Below are 16,001 nucleotides of genomic sequence, written 5' to 3' on the forward strand. Positions count from 1 at the left end.
GATGATCATCTTAAAATATTAAAATAGGCAGGGTCTAAAACATCTGAATATTCACCTTATAACTAAATATTGTCATGAGATTTCAATATGAATCTTCATTGTTTGCCATGCCATCTAACTTAGCTAACGGATTGTCAGTGTGACAGTATTTGTAACTGGCTGCTATTAGGCGGGCATGTCCTGCTATCTAAATGACAGCAATGGCTAGTGTCTGCCACCATGCTTATGTTGAATTACTTGTTAATGAAGTCAAAATTTCTTTTTCTCAGTGATAATACACACAAGAATAACATTTCTGATTACCAAGACTTTAGTTTCTTATGGTTTTAATAAATCAATACTTTGATTTCACATAATGAAAATAACACGATTGACTAATGTACTACTTTGTAGGGGCTAATAAGAAATGAACAGGGACAGATTGAATAATATAAGTGATATATTTGTACCAGGCAAAAGCCAAATGCTTTCAGACATGTTGTACCAATAAAAGTTAACAGTAATTTGAATATTCTAAAAAGAAAACAGGATGGAAAAATAATAAAATTCAACTTATGATTAACTTTGAAATGGTGTAAATGAGTGACTTTTGGTATCTACTAATCACCTTCTGAAATTCTGCCTCTCAAGCCTCATTCATATGGCAGACATGGTGCTAAGCCTGTTTGAAAAACCACAAGCTGTGTGATGCCTGTGTCAGAATTGTTTCACTACAGAAACCTGTCTGCCCTGTTTTGAGAGTGAGAGAGAATTTTTGAGGACACAGACTATCTCCATTAATCTTTTTCTTTTTTGCCAACAATTGTTGCAATATTTGCCAAATAGAGTCCCACACAGATATAAATAAAAACACAGTGAGAAGCCTTGTTTCTTCTTTATCTTCAGTGGTCTAACTACAAATTCAAGACTGAAACTTTAAAAATAGCTTTAAAATAGTCTTAATAATTAAAACTAACTTCAGATAATCTTTCCTATTCCAAATTTCAGCAAAATCTGATTGGATGTATATTTAGTGGTGATTTAAATTATACTGTTATACTAACTCCATGCTGCATTAAATGATACAGCTTTAGGCCGGGCGCGGTGGCTCACACCTGTAATCCCAATGATACAGCTTTAGGCAGGGCGCGGTGGCTCACACCTGTAATCCCAATGATACAGCTTTAGGCCGGGCGCGGTGGCTCACACCTGTAATCCCAATGATACAGCTTTAGGCCGGGCGCGGTGGCTCACACCTGTAATCCCAATGATACAGCTTTAGGCCGGGCGCGGTGGCTCACACCTGTAATCCCAATGATACAGCTTTAGGCCGGGCGCGGTGGCTCACACCTGTAATCCCAATGATACAGCTTTAGGCAGGGCGCGGTGGCTCACACCTGTAATCCCAATGATACAGCTTTAGGCAGGGCGCGGTGGCTCACACCTGTAATCCCAATGATACAGCTTTAGGCCGGGCGCGGTGGCTCACACCTGTAATCCCAATGATACAGTTTTAGGCCGGGCGCGGTGGCTCACACCTGTAATCCCAATGATACAGCTTTAGGCCGGGCGCGGTGGCTCACACCTGTAATCCCAATGATACAGCTTTAGGCAGGGCGCGGTGGCTCACACCTGTAATCCCAGCACTTTGGGAAGCCAAGGCAGGCGGATCACTTGAGACCAGGAGTTTGAGATCAGTGTGGCCAACATGGTGAAACCCCGTCTCTACTAAAAGTACAAAAATCAGCTGGGTGTGGAGGTGCATGCCTGTAATCCTGGCTACCCAGGAGGGTGAGGCATGAGAATTGCTGGAGGCTGGGAGGCGGAGGTTGTGGTGAGCCTGGGCGACACAGCAAGACTCTGTCTCAAAAAAAAAAAAAAGATATGGCTAATATGTTGGCAAACTCAAACTGCATTATGTTCTGCAATACATTAATACATTAATGCTGTTAATTTGAATTTTATTGATTTGTACCTTCATGTCGAATTTGCAAATCTGCTTTTGTTTTAGAGCTGTGTAACAGCTATAGGAGAAAGGAGTTTATGCTGTTTTGTGTCTATATTTATTTAAAGAACAATAGAGGAAATTTAAGTAACAATGGAGATCTTGGGAGAATTTTGTGCTTTAAAAGAGGACATACATAAATCACCTGTGAGAAATTCTGTTTTAGCTCTTTTAACATTACATTGTTCAGTAACGCCATAACTCTAAAATTACGTTTTCTTAGTATTTCTGTACACATCTGAGCATTTAAAACAACTTAGTTTATTTTTATTTTTATTTTTATTGGCAGGGTTCTCACTCTGTCACCCAGGCTGGAGTGTAGCAGTTTGATCATAGTTCACTGCAGCGTTTAATTCCTGGGCTAAAGCTATCCTCAGCCTCACAAATAGCTAGGACTATAGGAGCATGCCACTGGGCCGAGTGTGTATGTATATATATATATATATACATATACACGCAGTATACAGAGTCCCACACAGATATAAATAAAACATAATGAGAAGCCTTGTTTCTTCTTTATCTCCAATGGTCTAACTATAAATTCAAGACTGAAAGTTTAAAAATAGCTTAAAAATCATCTTAATAATTAAACTAACTTCAGGTAATGTTCAGGTATATATACCCAGTATATACCTCTATATAAATATGTAGATATACTGGGTGTATATTCATATATATATAGAGAGATATATACTGGGTGTATATACCTGAAGATATATATATCTAGATATAAATATAGATATATCTAGATATATATTTTATAGATATATCTAGATATATATTTTATAGATATATCTATATTTATATCTAGATATATATAATATATATTTTATATATCTAAATATTATATCTAGCTATATCTAGATATATATCTAGCTATAAATATATATAATATATATCTAGCTATAAATATATAATCTAGATATATCTATATAATATATAGATTATGTATATAATATATAATCTATATATCTATATAATATATATCTAGATTATATATATAAATATATCTATGTAAATATATAATATATATTTATATTTATATCTATCTATCTATATATAGATAGATATAGATATAGCTATATATAGAGGGAGATAGGGAGGCTGGGGTCTCACTAAGTTTCCCAGTTGGTTTTGAACACTTGGTCTCAAGGGATCCTCCCACCTTGGCCTCACAAAACTCTGGGACCTCACCAGGCCTACAACCGTTTATAAAGATTTTTTTCCCCTAATGGATTTATCTCCTGCCAACCTTCAAACATTTCTTTTTCTTGTATGTGCTAAGTCTTCTCCCTCTTTTCAGAATGGAAAGAGTTTATAAGTCGTCATCTGGGAATGCAGCCTAACTCTGAAGGCGCATATAGCTTGCAGAGACATCAAGTTCATGACCCTGTAACTCTGATCGTCCTTCTATAGATTCTTCTAACCATGTATCCTTTAATAAACTGATGAGTTGTAAGGTTTTTAAGAGAGAACATGAAAGAATTTTGATATACTTCTTCAATCATAAAATTGAACATCAATTTACTGCTTCCTAGCTTTGAAGTCACAAAGCAGAAATAGCTTATTGGAAAGACAGGGCGTTAGAAGAAATATATCAAAGCACATTTTATTTGTAATTGGACAATTTAACTCAACAGGAATGTCGTTTTTGCCTAATTTCTTTGAGGGGAGAAAGAACATAGTGTTTCTATTACTTTTCAAAAGCTGTGAAAGAAAAGAATTATAACCACAAACACAGAAAAGGATAGGTTTAGTAATAATTCCTGTGGGCTTAACTTTCTGTTCCTTTTTCTGTTTTTGGCTCAGCAATACCAGAAACTCGTATATGATTTCACACTATTTTCTTTTGGTACGTCAGAAAATTGGATACCAATTAAAATTGTTCTCAATTACTGATTTTTAGTAGGTTTTTACTTCAAAATATTGTTATAGGAAGGGGTAAAACGACCACAGGAAGGAAAAAAAGCATAACCCCAGTTATTGGTAAATGTGCCATATTCCTCATTCAACGTGCCGTTTTAACGCAACACAGGCAAACATTTGCCCTTTACTTACTTCAATGTATGAAATACTGTAACCAAATAAATACCAAAGGCTTTGATCTTTGGCTCTCATCTCACAACGCTCAGAGATATGACTTGAACAGTACGATTTTCGCTGTAGTTAAAAATCAGAATATTTAACTCTTAACAGTATTTCTTGCGGGTAGGTCTGTCCTGTACGTTTGTATCCTAACACGGTTAGGATGAGAGTGCAGGGAGGTATAAGGACGTACAAGAATGCTTCTCCAGTTCAACTCTAAGTGAACGATGTAATTCCTCAAATCCACCTCTCAGCCTGTTTTTTAGCGTTCCTGTGTTTGTCTGCCAGGGGCGAAAGTAGCGGTCGAGGGAAGACACCTGTGAAGGGGCGTGGCTACTCGCCCGGGCTCCTCCGTCCGTGACCCCAGAAGCGCCTGCGCAGAATAGACAGAGGAGCTGCTGTACGAGAGGGGTATGGCCGCCCTGTCCAAGGTCCTCACTCCCCGACCCAACGGGGGCCTATTCACACCGGCCGGAGATAGTCACGCAGATGCCAGTGGAGTCCACGGCAACTTAGAATGTGGTGCCGACCGCTCCAGAACTGAGTGATCGAATCGTTGCAGTGACTCTCCCGGAGAGTTGAACTGTGGGTTCACTTCAGCAAAGTCTGTTAGCACAATGCCCCCATGTCACCAGCGAAATAGCGGTGAAAACTTCCATGTTTTGGGGAAGATCCCTACTCGACCTAATGACTTAGCGGGCCCACCGCCTCCCCAGCTCTGAGAGAGGCTTCGGAGAGACGCCAAACGCTCCAGGTCAGCCCTATCCTCCGCGCTCCACTGCTGCCGCACGGACTGCCAGACTCCCGGCATGCTCCGCGGGCTGAAGTCCGCGGCATGAGAACTCAAAGCCCCGGGCCTGGGTCCCACGCGGGGCCCCTTACCCAGGGTGCCCCGGGCGCTCATTTGCATGTCCCACCCAACAGGTAAACCTGACAGGTCAATCGCGGTCAGGTACGGCCTGGCGGTCAGAGCACCAAAAGTACGAGCCTTGTGATGAGTTCCGTTGCATGAAATTCTCCTAAAGGCTCCAAGATGGACAGGAAAGCGCGCAGTTCGGTCACCGTAAGTAAAACAGGTGAAAGACTCCCGTGCCTTATAAGGCTTGTAGCCAGACCTAGTTGCGTGCTTGCTTCGGCAGCACATATACTAAAATTGGAACGATACAGAGAAGATTAGCATGGCCCCTGCGCAAGGATGACACGCAAATTCGTGAAGCGTTCCATATTTTGCGCAGTCTGTCAAGATTATTTCAGTATCTGCTAATTAGCACTAAGGAAATAGTGTGAATCTAAGCCAAAACAGGTAGTACCCAATGACGAAATTGTGGTTTTCATTAAAAAAAAAATTTGTGAAATTTATGAAGTGGGAACGGAGCAGAGTCACCCGTAGAATGTTGTGTGCGAATAGATCGTTAATACGCATTTTGGAAATGGAGAAAGGTCACCTTGTGCCTTCTTCATTGAACTTTTCATTCTGAAATAGACTTACGGTCTTGTCTCACCAGACAACACAAACTCCAGAGCCCCAGCTTGTTTGGCTTTTGTTCAATAGAAGACCAACTGGCATATGAATTGTTCAATAAATCCTTACTAAATCTTTCCTAAACTAATAAATCTCTACTAAAGGAAGGCAACATTAGCGCTCATTTCTTGCGCCTACTTTGTGCCATTCTCCATCATCTTAGACCTGAGTGCTTACACCTCTTTCTCTTAGGCTGCGAGCTGCACAAAGGAAAGGAATGTTACTAAGGGCTGGTATTATTCGAAATCAATGTTGGTCTTTGCATATAGATTCAAGAGCTCCAGGACCCATTTGAATACTGGCCACAAGTAGCAAGCCCATCTGGATCTGTTTTCACGAGTCTTCTGTTTTCATGTATCCTCTAAGAAGTACTTAGGGCCGGTTTACATAAATCGGACAGATTCTGTGATGGGAAATTTGATTGGGAGGAATGTTCATTGCCCAGCCTGAAAGCATATTTTAATCAATGAAAACAAGTATTTGGACGCAGATACAAGGATCACCTAGGTAACTTAATAGTAACGTGACTAGGCGCCTTGAAGATGGAGGCTGTCGAGAAAGTGAGCCCACTGGGCGACAGGACTGGTAGGAGGCCCAAACAGCATCGTAGGTGTCCAGTGGGCCAAGTTCGCCAGCAGGAAAACGTAGACCCAGAGAGACCTTTGACCAACCTCTACGAGCACCACCGTATCCTGTCCAACAACCTTCGTTGAACCGCGGAAAATATGGAACGCTTCACGAATTTGCGTGTCATCCTTGCGCAGGGGCCATGCTAATCTTCTCTGTATCGTTCCAATTTTAGTATATGTGCTGCCGAAGCAAGCACGCAACTAGGTCTGGTTACAAGCCTTATAAGGCACGGGAGTCTTTCACCTGTTTTACTTACGGTGACCGAACTGCGCGCTTTCCTGTCCATCTTGGAGCCTTTAGGAGAATTTCATGCAACGGAACTCATCACAAGGCTCGTACTTTTGGTGCTGTGACCGCCAGGCCTTACCTGGCCGCGACGACCTGTCAGGTTTACCTGTTGGGTGGGACATGCAAATGAGCACCCGGGGCACCTTGGGTAAGGGGCCCCGCGTGGGACCCAGGCCCGGGGCTTTGAGTTCTCGTGCCGCGGAGCTCAGCCCGCGGAGCATGCTGGGAGCTACCAATGCTGCGGCAGCTTCTGAGCGCGCGGCGGGGTCCAGCGCCCAGGCGAGCTGGAGACACCCTGATAACGAGGCTGCTGCGGCACCGAGAGGGCCGGCCCGGGGTCGGCGCGACACCTTTAGAACAGGTCGTTTCACCATTAACTTCCTCTGATGAGTAATTTTTTAAAAAAAGTAATTAACCGACCATTATCACACCTAGAAAAGTTAAGGTAATTCCTTCATAGCACCTAATATTCAGTCTACTTCAAATTTCCTTATTTCAGAAATTCCTTATTACAGTCGAATTGTAGAGATCCAAGCAAGGTCCCACGTCGTATTCGGTTGTTACGACCCTGGGTCTCTATTGTCCTCTAATTGCCCTCGCCTCGTTTTTCTTCATGTCATTCATATACTGAGGGATATTTGCCGTGTGGAATTTCGCAGATCTTGGGATTTGGCCCATTACTTACTGATGGTGTCGTTTGTTTCTCTAGCCTCCGTGTTTCTTGAAAATTTATAGTTAGGGGTAATGGACTCATTAACTCTGGTTCAGTTGTGTTGTGTTTTGTTTTGAAGCCCGCACGGCTTCAAACACAGTGGTAGGGTGCGTGCTTACTGCACCTCAGCAAGAGTCGTGTATCCGCTCGCTGTCCCGGTGTGAGTGATGCCTACCCCTGACCTGTGGGTGCAGGTGGGGTCAGCCGTCTGACCCCTCACACTATAAAGTCTCCCAGAAATCTTTCCTTTAATGATTTTAGGATACACCCATGAACAATCCAAATAGAATGTCTGGTCTGGTGGTTTGCTTGCTTTTTGTTTTGTTTTGAGGACACGTTGTAATTGTACATATTTATGGGGTGCAGTTTGATGTTTTGATACATATCTATGTTGTATAATGATCCAATCAAGGTAGTGTATCCACCATCTCATGCATTTATCCTTTCTTTGTGGTGAGAACATTCAGTAACCTCTCTTCTAGTTATTTTGTGGTATACAAAATTTTACTGTTAACCATTTTCACCCTACCGTGCAATAGAGAATCAGAATTTTTTCCCTCTTCAATTGTACCTTTGTACCCATTAACCAGTGTTTATAAACAAACGTTGTGAGTTTGTGAGTTATAAGTTTACTTGTGAGTTATAAGGATGTAACCCCTGGCCTATGGTGGCCAAGTTCTGTATCCCATGGAAGAGAATTGAGAGAATAATAAGATCAGGGAAAGAAATTAGGAAAGAGTGTTGATGTCATTTGAGTCTCTGGATCATTTGATCCCATGACCAGGTGCTTTCCATAGTTGTTTGGTTACTTGTTCTAACAAATTACTTTTATTAGGCTAGATTAAAGTTGTTTTTGCCAAATGCAAGTATGAGATCTTAAACATTTTTGAGTTTAGCATGTCTTCACACTGCACATGTGCAACATTAAAACATTATTGGCTTCCGCTAAACTCAAAAATATTTAAGATCCCGTATTTGCATTTTGACAAAAACAATTCTAGTGTTAGTACCCGTTGTTAAGCATATACGAATTTCCAATCAAGTTTTTTTTTTTAGGAGGAAATGGTGTTCTTTATCACATCCTTATAGGAAAGTTATGAGGTAGGTGGCTATTTAATTAAATAATATTTTGTATGATTTGACTCATTTGAGAACGATGAGTCTTTTTTTTTTTTGAGACGGAGTCTCACTCTGGCAACCAGGGTGGAGTGCAGCGGTGTGATCTCGGCTCACTTCAACCTCCGCTTCCCAGGTTCAAGTGATTCTCCTGCCTCAGCTTCCCAAGTAGCTGGGACTACAGGCATGCGCCACCACGCCCCGGCTGTGTATTTTTAGTAGAGACGGGGTTTCACCGTGTTGGCCAGGCTGGTCTCAAACTCCTGACCTCAGGTGATCCACCTGCCTCAGCTTCCCAAAATGCTGGGATTACAGGCGTGAGCCACCGCGTTCCTCCCACCATGAGTCTTACTTAATAGGAATTATTAACAAATTGGCTTTAAGAAATTTATTTAAAGGATTTTTTCAGTGAGACAAATGTTTTATTTTTATATTCTGGAACATTTGAACTCATCAATAAACATAATAATTTTAACTATTTACATTAACTAAAACAACTACCTTTCCTTTGTGACATGTAAAACTATGGTGCATTTCGCAATCAATGACATTTTAGATCCAAAGAGATGTATCTTATTTTTTGGAAGAGGAAACTGAGGCTGATATAAGTGTAGTGATCTCCCTGGGCAAGATTGGCCACTGGTCCTACCATCTTCTGATGCCGAATTCATTGCTGTTTTCACCGCGCCACTTGTAGTATTACTAGGTCATACTATTTGCAGTAAACTACAAAGAAAAAGATAAAGACCTCAAGCCTGCCATTTTACAATTATATTTCTGAGTTCTGCTCATTTGACTGCAAAACAAGACAGCACACACTAAGTAGAAAGCTGACCTTGTTCTTTTTCTTTTTACTCACAGAAAGGCCACATTTGGTGATGTGACACAATTGAAAGTCAAAAACCACAGGTCATTTCCTCTTTAGGAATTTTGCTCTAATTAAAAAGAAGAAGAAAGTCATCCTAAATCCTCACATCCTCTTTAGCAAGGAACAGATGAGTCATTTAGAACCACAGCAACAACCAGCGTCACCTGGTGTGAAATTGGTGAACTCCAGGTGGGGAACAAAGGTTATCAACCCGGGCTGCAGGTCGCAATCACAAGAGCTTTTAAAGATAAGAGTGACTGAGTCCTCCCCTGGAGATTCTGACTTTGTTATTTTTGTTGTTTTTAGACAGGGTCTTCACTAGGTTGCTTAGGCTGATCTGGAACTCCTGGGTTCAAATGATCCTCCTGCCTCAGCCTCTCAAGTAGCTAGGTTTACAGGTGCACACCATGTGCCTGGAAAGAGATTCTGATTTAATTGTCCTGAGTACGGCCGGGGTGTCTGTGAGATATCTTTTTGCATTCTCTGCCTCTCTCTTTCTCTCCACGCCTCCTGTGAGCTCTCAGCCTTTATAAGATCTTCTTTGGGCTTGTCAGCACCCTTCTTTCTTTCCTCTCTTCTCCTTTCTTTTCCATCAGACACACTACATCAGGTGAAGCTTGTTTCGAGTTCCCCACCAGGCCCCTTTCTTTGCTACTGGCTTCCTTTTATGGCCATACTTCCTTCCCTCATAATGCACCTACTGGCTCCCCAAGACTCCTCCTAAATGTCCCACTTACAATTGCAAGGATATTTAAAGACTCACAAGTCTGGGTTTTATTTCTTCAGGGCTCTGCTAACTAACTCCACAAACTAAAATATACTAGAACAGTATTTCTCAAGCTTTCTTAGTGATAGATTCCCAGACCTAACTTCTTACAGTTTCCAGAGGATTGACTTATGCCAGTGTATTCAGAGGATCACTGGCATATCACCCATATGACCTGTGTTTTAATGGCTACTTTTAATGAAATGAGAAAGTCACTCTGGTAAAGCTGATGTGAGATATTTTGGTGCTTGGAGCCCTTTCACGGCAACCAGTTCCCTAATGTGTAGAAGATGTGTAAACCTCATGTTCTGTTTTATGGTAGGGAAAAAACCATGTCAGAGAGGAACTTCTTAATTTCTTGTAATTACTACAAATTTAACTCTATATACACTCATCCACTTTTCTGAAATGTTATTTCAGAAAAATGTTATTTACAAATAGATGTTATTTGTATGGAAAAAACACTTGTGCCCAGGTAGAAAACTGGATTGTCTGGAAAATACAAAATCTGATTCACATTCTATGGAAGCTATTTTACAACTCTGTAGATTGTAGATAAGTGATGGCAGTTAATAATTTCTGTTTATAGCTGTGCAAATTCTCTCCTGACTGGAAGTTCAATTGACTTCTCTTCACCACTGTGGAAGAACCCAGTTTTGCTTCCATTTGCACATTCAACCTTCCTTTATTCCACATAATTTTTTTATTTCTCTTTTGAACTGGTTGTAACATCTCCTGTGTTTCTGCATTGATTCATGATAAATAAAATCTTTAACGTGTTCATTTTTTATCTGTATGAGAGGCATGATTTTATCCACTTTTTAAAAAAATTGTCTTTTTAAAAGTTTGGAGGTCTTCCAATGTCTATTGGATTCATCTAGCAAAACCAGATATACATTTCACCAGACTAGCTTGTGGGCTGCTTAAAGCCCAAACACATTTTTTTCTTGGCTGCCAAATGACAATGGAACTTTGGTGACTCTGTTTTTCTAATTTTAATATTTTTTTCTATTAAGTTTGTGGTTTGTCTTTGTTTTGCTTCCAGCCAGTGTGTCTGCTGTACTGGGTGGAAACAATGATTGGGAATTTGGTGTCATGGTCTAATCATTTGGTAAGCTCTGTGAATGGATTAATATTTGTAGAGATCTAGTCTCTGTTGGGTGACAGACTACAGAGAAATTAGTTTATTAGTCTTGTTTATAAGCCTTTTGTCCATTTTGGGCTCGAATCAATTAAGAATATTGTGCCCATCAAGAAGGGGAACAGCTCTTTGATATCTGAATTGGTAATTTTTTTTTGTGCTTCTGTGTTTATTCTTGACCCATGAGTGAAATTTTAGAATTAAAGCTATAAACTCTATGTCTGCATGTTTGTAATTCAGAAAAGTCTTTATCTCATTATATGAATGTGTAATGCTTTCCTAAATCCAGAGGGTGTTAACAACTTAGATTATGAAATCTCCTACATTAAAGGAGTCCGGTTCTGATTGATTTAAGACAAAGGTCCCCAACCCCCAGGCAATGGACTGGTACCCGTCTGTGACCTGTTCAGAACCCGGCCACACAGCAGGAGGTGAGCGGAGGGTATGCGAGCATTGCAACCTGCGCTCTGCCTCCTGGCAGATTAGCAGCAGCATTAGATTCTCATAGGTGTACAAACCCTATTGTGAACTGTGATTGTGAGGGATCTAGGTTGCACCTTCCTTATGGGAATCTAATGCCTGATGATCTGAGGTGGAACAGTTTCATCTCCAAACCGTCTATCCCGCCAACCCCAGGGAAAATTTGTCTTCCAGGAAACCAGTCCCTGGTGCCAAAAAAGTTGGAGACTGCTGGTTTAAGAGATGAATAAATGCTTACATAAGCATAGTATGCCAATAATTCCCAGAAAACAAGAAATGGAATTTCTAAAAATTTCAATGTGCTATATTTAAAAAGTATTCCAAAAGCAACCAGCTTAGGAACATTTTAAGAATTCAAATTCACATAATTTAGGCAAATCTTTGGTAAACTAGACTGTTGTATTAATTTGGTTTAGTAAAAACAGCTGTGTCTTCTTTGACTTATCAGTGTTATATATAATACAAGTGTAGATTTTTATTGTGCCTGGGTATGTTTTTCTAAGTGTATGCAGGTTTACTGATCAAATAAGCTTGCATTACTTCTACTTAATACTTGCTTATGAAAAATGTAAATTTGTGTTTGACCAAGTTGCATACTTGTTTTGGTGAACTTTTCGTTAGTCATTGGTCTGTAGCATGTCAGATTGAAGATAAGTTTCCGAGATCTAGGTAAATTAAAGTCTTGGATTGGTTTTAAATTGGGCTAAATTAATGGAAAAATCAGTGCATATCTAGATAATTTCTAAGTAACGATTAAAATATTAGTTATTAAGCATAATTATAGCTTTACTTGGCTTTTTATTTTTAAATGCTATAGACAGGCTATCTCTTTGGGTCATATTAAGGAACGTGTTTATTTTTGCCACTTTGAGAAGTTGTATTAGGGATATTAGCCACTGTAGAAAGTTGTGTTATGCATATTGACGACCTCTGCTAATCTGATAAAATGCTGGGTTGTGACAGTTCACAATTATCCAGCCCCCCACTTTTCTCTGCAAAATAGAAGTTACTGTGGTTAAAAGTGATAGTTACATGGTTGACTACACTTAGAAACAGCTATTTCAGAGAAATATAACTCTGTATATGCTTCTGTTTTTTTCAAGGAAAAGAGTAGTTTTGTCCTAAAGTAGCAGCATGAAATTTTTCATATTACCTTATTTTCTTTTAATCTTTGTAGTATATGTAGTGTGGTCTCTTTCATTGCCGATGTTGGTATTTTGTATTTTCTCTCTTATTTTCTTGATCCATCTGGCCAGAAATTTATCAGTTTTATTACATTTTTTGAAAAACCAGTTTTTGGGTTTTTTGGAAACCCAAAATAGAATTGTTCATTTTCTGTTGATTTCTGCTCTTTATTATTTCCTCCCTTTTGTTTACTCTTGGTTTAATTGCCTCTTCTTTCTCTAGTTTCTTATGGTAGAAGTTTAGATTGTTAATTTTAGACCTTTTTTCTTTCCTAATACAAACATTTAAAGCCATACATTTCTTTCTAGGCACTACTTTAGCTGAATCCTACAAATTTTATTGTACTGTGTTTATATTTTTAAATATTTTTCTTTGTCACATGGGTTATTTAGCCAACTTAGTTGATAATGTTCAAATCATGCATATCCTTACTTACTTTCTGTATATCTTTCATCAGTTATTCAGAGAGGACTGTTTAAATTTCTAGCTGTAATTCCAGAGTTCTCAATCTGACCTTTCAGTTCTGACATTTTTTTCTTCATGTATTTTGAAGTTCTCCTATTACATACATATTTAGGATTGCTGTGTCTTCTTGATGAGTTGATTCTGTTATCATTATGAAATGATCCTCAACATTCACAACTACTAAGATTATTCAAATGGATTTTCAATGATTTATAAAAACAGATTTAAAGCAGAAACACAACTTGTATTTTGCCAAGTCACATTCCCTTTATTGCTTTACTTTTTTCATGGCAGCTTCTTTCATCACACACGTATTTCTTTGCTTGCTTTCTGTCTTCCCCAACTAGAATAACATTTCCAAAGAGCAAGACTTCATCTGTTCTATTTATTGCTGTATTCCAACTGTCTACAGCAATGCCTGTCACAAAGTCTGACCTCAATACTTTCTGAATGAATTAATGCATAATAAAGTCACACAACTGTAACAACATCTTTCCATGACGCTACCTCACTTACTTCATGGTAAGACAGGCTCTGCTCACAATGGGGGTGATTTCAGAAATAACTTCTACACCGTGGTGTCTTCTCATGCTGCTCTTCAGCGCAATCAGTATCACAAAACAATGTTGTCTTGGGTTCTCAGGGTCTTAGGAAGCTATTAATGAGATTGTTCTTTGAAATTAACTTTTTTTTTTTGAGACGGAGTCTTGCTCTGTCACCCAGGCTGGAGTGCAGTGGTGTGATCTCAGCTAACTGCAAGCTCCGCCTCCTGGGTTCATGCCATTCTCCTGCCTCAGCCTCCCGAGTAGCTGGGACTACAGGCGCCCGCCATCATACCCGGCTAATTTTTTTGTATTTTTAGTAGAGACAGGGTTTCCCCGTGTTAGCCAGGATGGTCTTGATCTCCTGACCTCATGATCCGCCCGCCTCGGCCTCCCAAAGTGCTGGGATTACAGGCATGAGCCACCACGCCCGGCCTGTAATTAACTTTTTAATTTTAGCCACTTCTACTCTAGCTAGGTTTAACCTGAATCATTCTAGAATAGTGGGTCTGAGTGACAAACACCCCTGGACTCCTATTGTGTCCGGAATTGGTGGGTTCTTGGTCTCGCTGACTTCAAGAATGAAGCCGCAGACCCTCGCGGTGTTACAGCTCTTAAGGCAGCGCGTCTGGAGTTGTTCATTCCTCCTGGTGGGCTTGTGGTCTTGCTGGCTTCAGGAGTGAAGCTGCAGAACTTCACCGTGAGTGTTACAGCTCATAAAAGCTGTGTGGACCCAAAGAGTGAGCAGTAGCAAGATTTATTGCAAGGAGTGAAAGAACAAAGCTTCCACAGTGTGGAAGGGGATCGGAGCGGATTGCCACTGCTGGCTGGGGCAGCCTGCTTTTATTCTCTTATCTGGCCCCACCCACGTCCTGCTGATTGGTAGAGCCAAGTGGTCTGTTTTGACAGGGCGCTGATTGGTGCGTTTACAATCCCTGAGCTAGACACAAAGGTTTTCCACCTCCCCACCAGATTAGTTAGATACAGAGTATGGACACAAAGGTTCTCCAAGGCCCCACCAGAGTAGCTAGATACAGAGTATGGATTGGTGCACTCACAAACCCTGAGCTAGAGACAGGGTGCTGATTGGTGTGTTTACAAACCTTGAGCTAGATACAGAGTGCTGATTGGTGTATTTATAATCCCTGAGCTAAACATAAAGGTTTTCCAAGGCCCCACCAGACTCAGGAGCCCAGCTGGCCTCACCCAGTGGATCCCCCACTGGGGCTGCAGGTGGAGCTGCCTGCCAGTCCCTCACCATGCGCTCCCACTCCTCAGTCCTTGGGTGGTCGTTGGGACTGGGCGCGGTGGAGCAGGGGGTGGCGCTCGTTGGTGAGGCTCAGGCTGCACAGGAGCCCACGAAGGCGTGGGAAGGCTCAGGAATGGCGGGCTGCAGTCCCAAGGCCTGCCCCGCGGGAAGGCAGCTAAGGCCCAGCGAGAAATCGAGTGCAGCGCAGGTGGGCTGGCACTGCTGGGGGACCCAGTACACCCTCCGCAGCCGCTGTCCCGGGTGCTAAGTCCCTCATTGCCCGGGGCCTGCAGGGCCAGCCGGCTGCTCTGAGTGCCGGGCCCGCCAAGCCCACGCCCACCCGCAGCTACAGCTGGCCCGCAAGCTCCGCGCACAGCCCCGGTTCCCGATCGCGCCTCTCCCTCCACACCTCACTGCAAGCTGAGGGAGTGGGCTCTGGCCTTGGCCAGCCCTGAAAGGGGCTCCCACAATGCAGCGGTGGGCTGAAGGGCTCCTCAAGTGCCGCCAAAGTGGGAGCCCAGGCAGAGGAGGTGCCGAGAGCGAGCGAGGGCTGTGAGGACTGCCAGCACGCTGTCACCTCTCACTATTATGAGCCTCCACTCACTTCTTCCCCTGGAGGCTGTTTAGGCCCTCCCACACGATCGCCTCTAGGGACCAGCCTCACTGCTTCTAGGAATGGCTCTGTATATTCCTGGGTTGTAAAGGTGGGTAGGAGTTAATTTCTCATGCTAGGACCCAAGGTGCAATAAAGCCTTTGCATTTCACATCTCTTTATTGACGCTGTGATTTCACTCCCCCCATCAACTCTGTTCATTCACACAGCTCATGAAGGTTTTTGTTTCCCAGGAAGTCTAAGTTTCAATCTACCAAAAAAACTGAGGCTGCACCTGTTGTCGTATTTGATAGTGTTAACTGCAAGGAAAACATTTATTAATGAAATCTTCCTGTCCAATTATTTTTACAGAGTG

The 16,001-nt window shown here is 41.6% G+C and overlaps 1 protein-coding gene and 2 non-coding genes across 7 annotated transcripts in view; 2 read left to right on the plus strand and 1 right to left on the minus strand.

The window, feature by feature from the left end:
- Nucleotides 1-4,468: 4,468 nt before the first annotated feature.
- AKAP6 (A-kinase anchoring protein 6) overlaps nt 4,469-16,001 on the plus strand; it is a 626,630-nt gene continuing 615,097 nt past the window's right edge. For 3 of the 5 annotated variants that reach the window (XM_054529989.2, XM_054529988.2, XM_024231972.3), the window contains exon 1: nt 6,695-6,870. The gene's annotated coding sequence lies outside the window, so the exon portion shown is untranslated. Of the gene's footprint in view, nt 4,824-6,693; nt 6,871-16,001 lie in introns of those variants that run through there. The other 2 variants (XM_054529991.2, XM_054529992.2) reach the window with 2 other exon arrangements.
- LOC112128975 (U6 spliceosomal RNA) lies at nt 5,193-5,299 on the plus strand. The gene has a single exon (XR_002911405.3). It is a non-coding gene; the product is annotated as a U6 spliceosomal RNA (small nuclear RNA).
- Nucleotides 6,311-6,417, minus strand: LOC112128974 (U6 spliceosomal RNA). The gene has a single exon (XR_002911404.3). It is a non-coding gene; the product is annotated as a U6 spliceosomal RNA (small nuclear RNA).

This window comes from Pongo abelii, chromosome 15 (genome assembly GCF_028885655.2).
Source record: "Pongo abelii isolate AG06213 chromosome 15, NHGRI_mPonAbe1-v2.0_pri, whole genome shotgun sequence".
NCBI classification, from domain to species: domain Eukaryota; kingdom Metazoa; phylum Chordata; class Mammalia; order Primates; family Hominidae; genus Pongo; species Pongo abelii.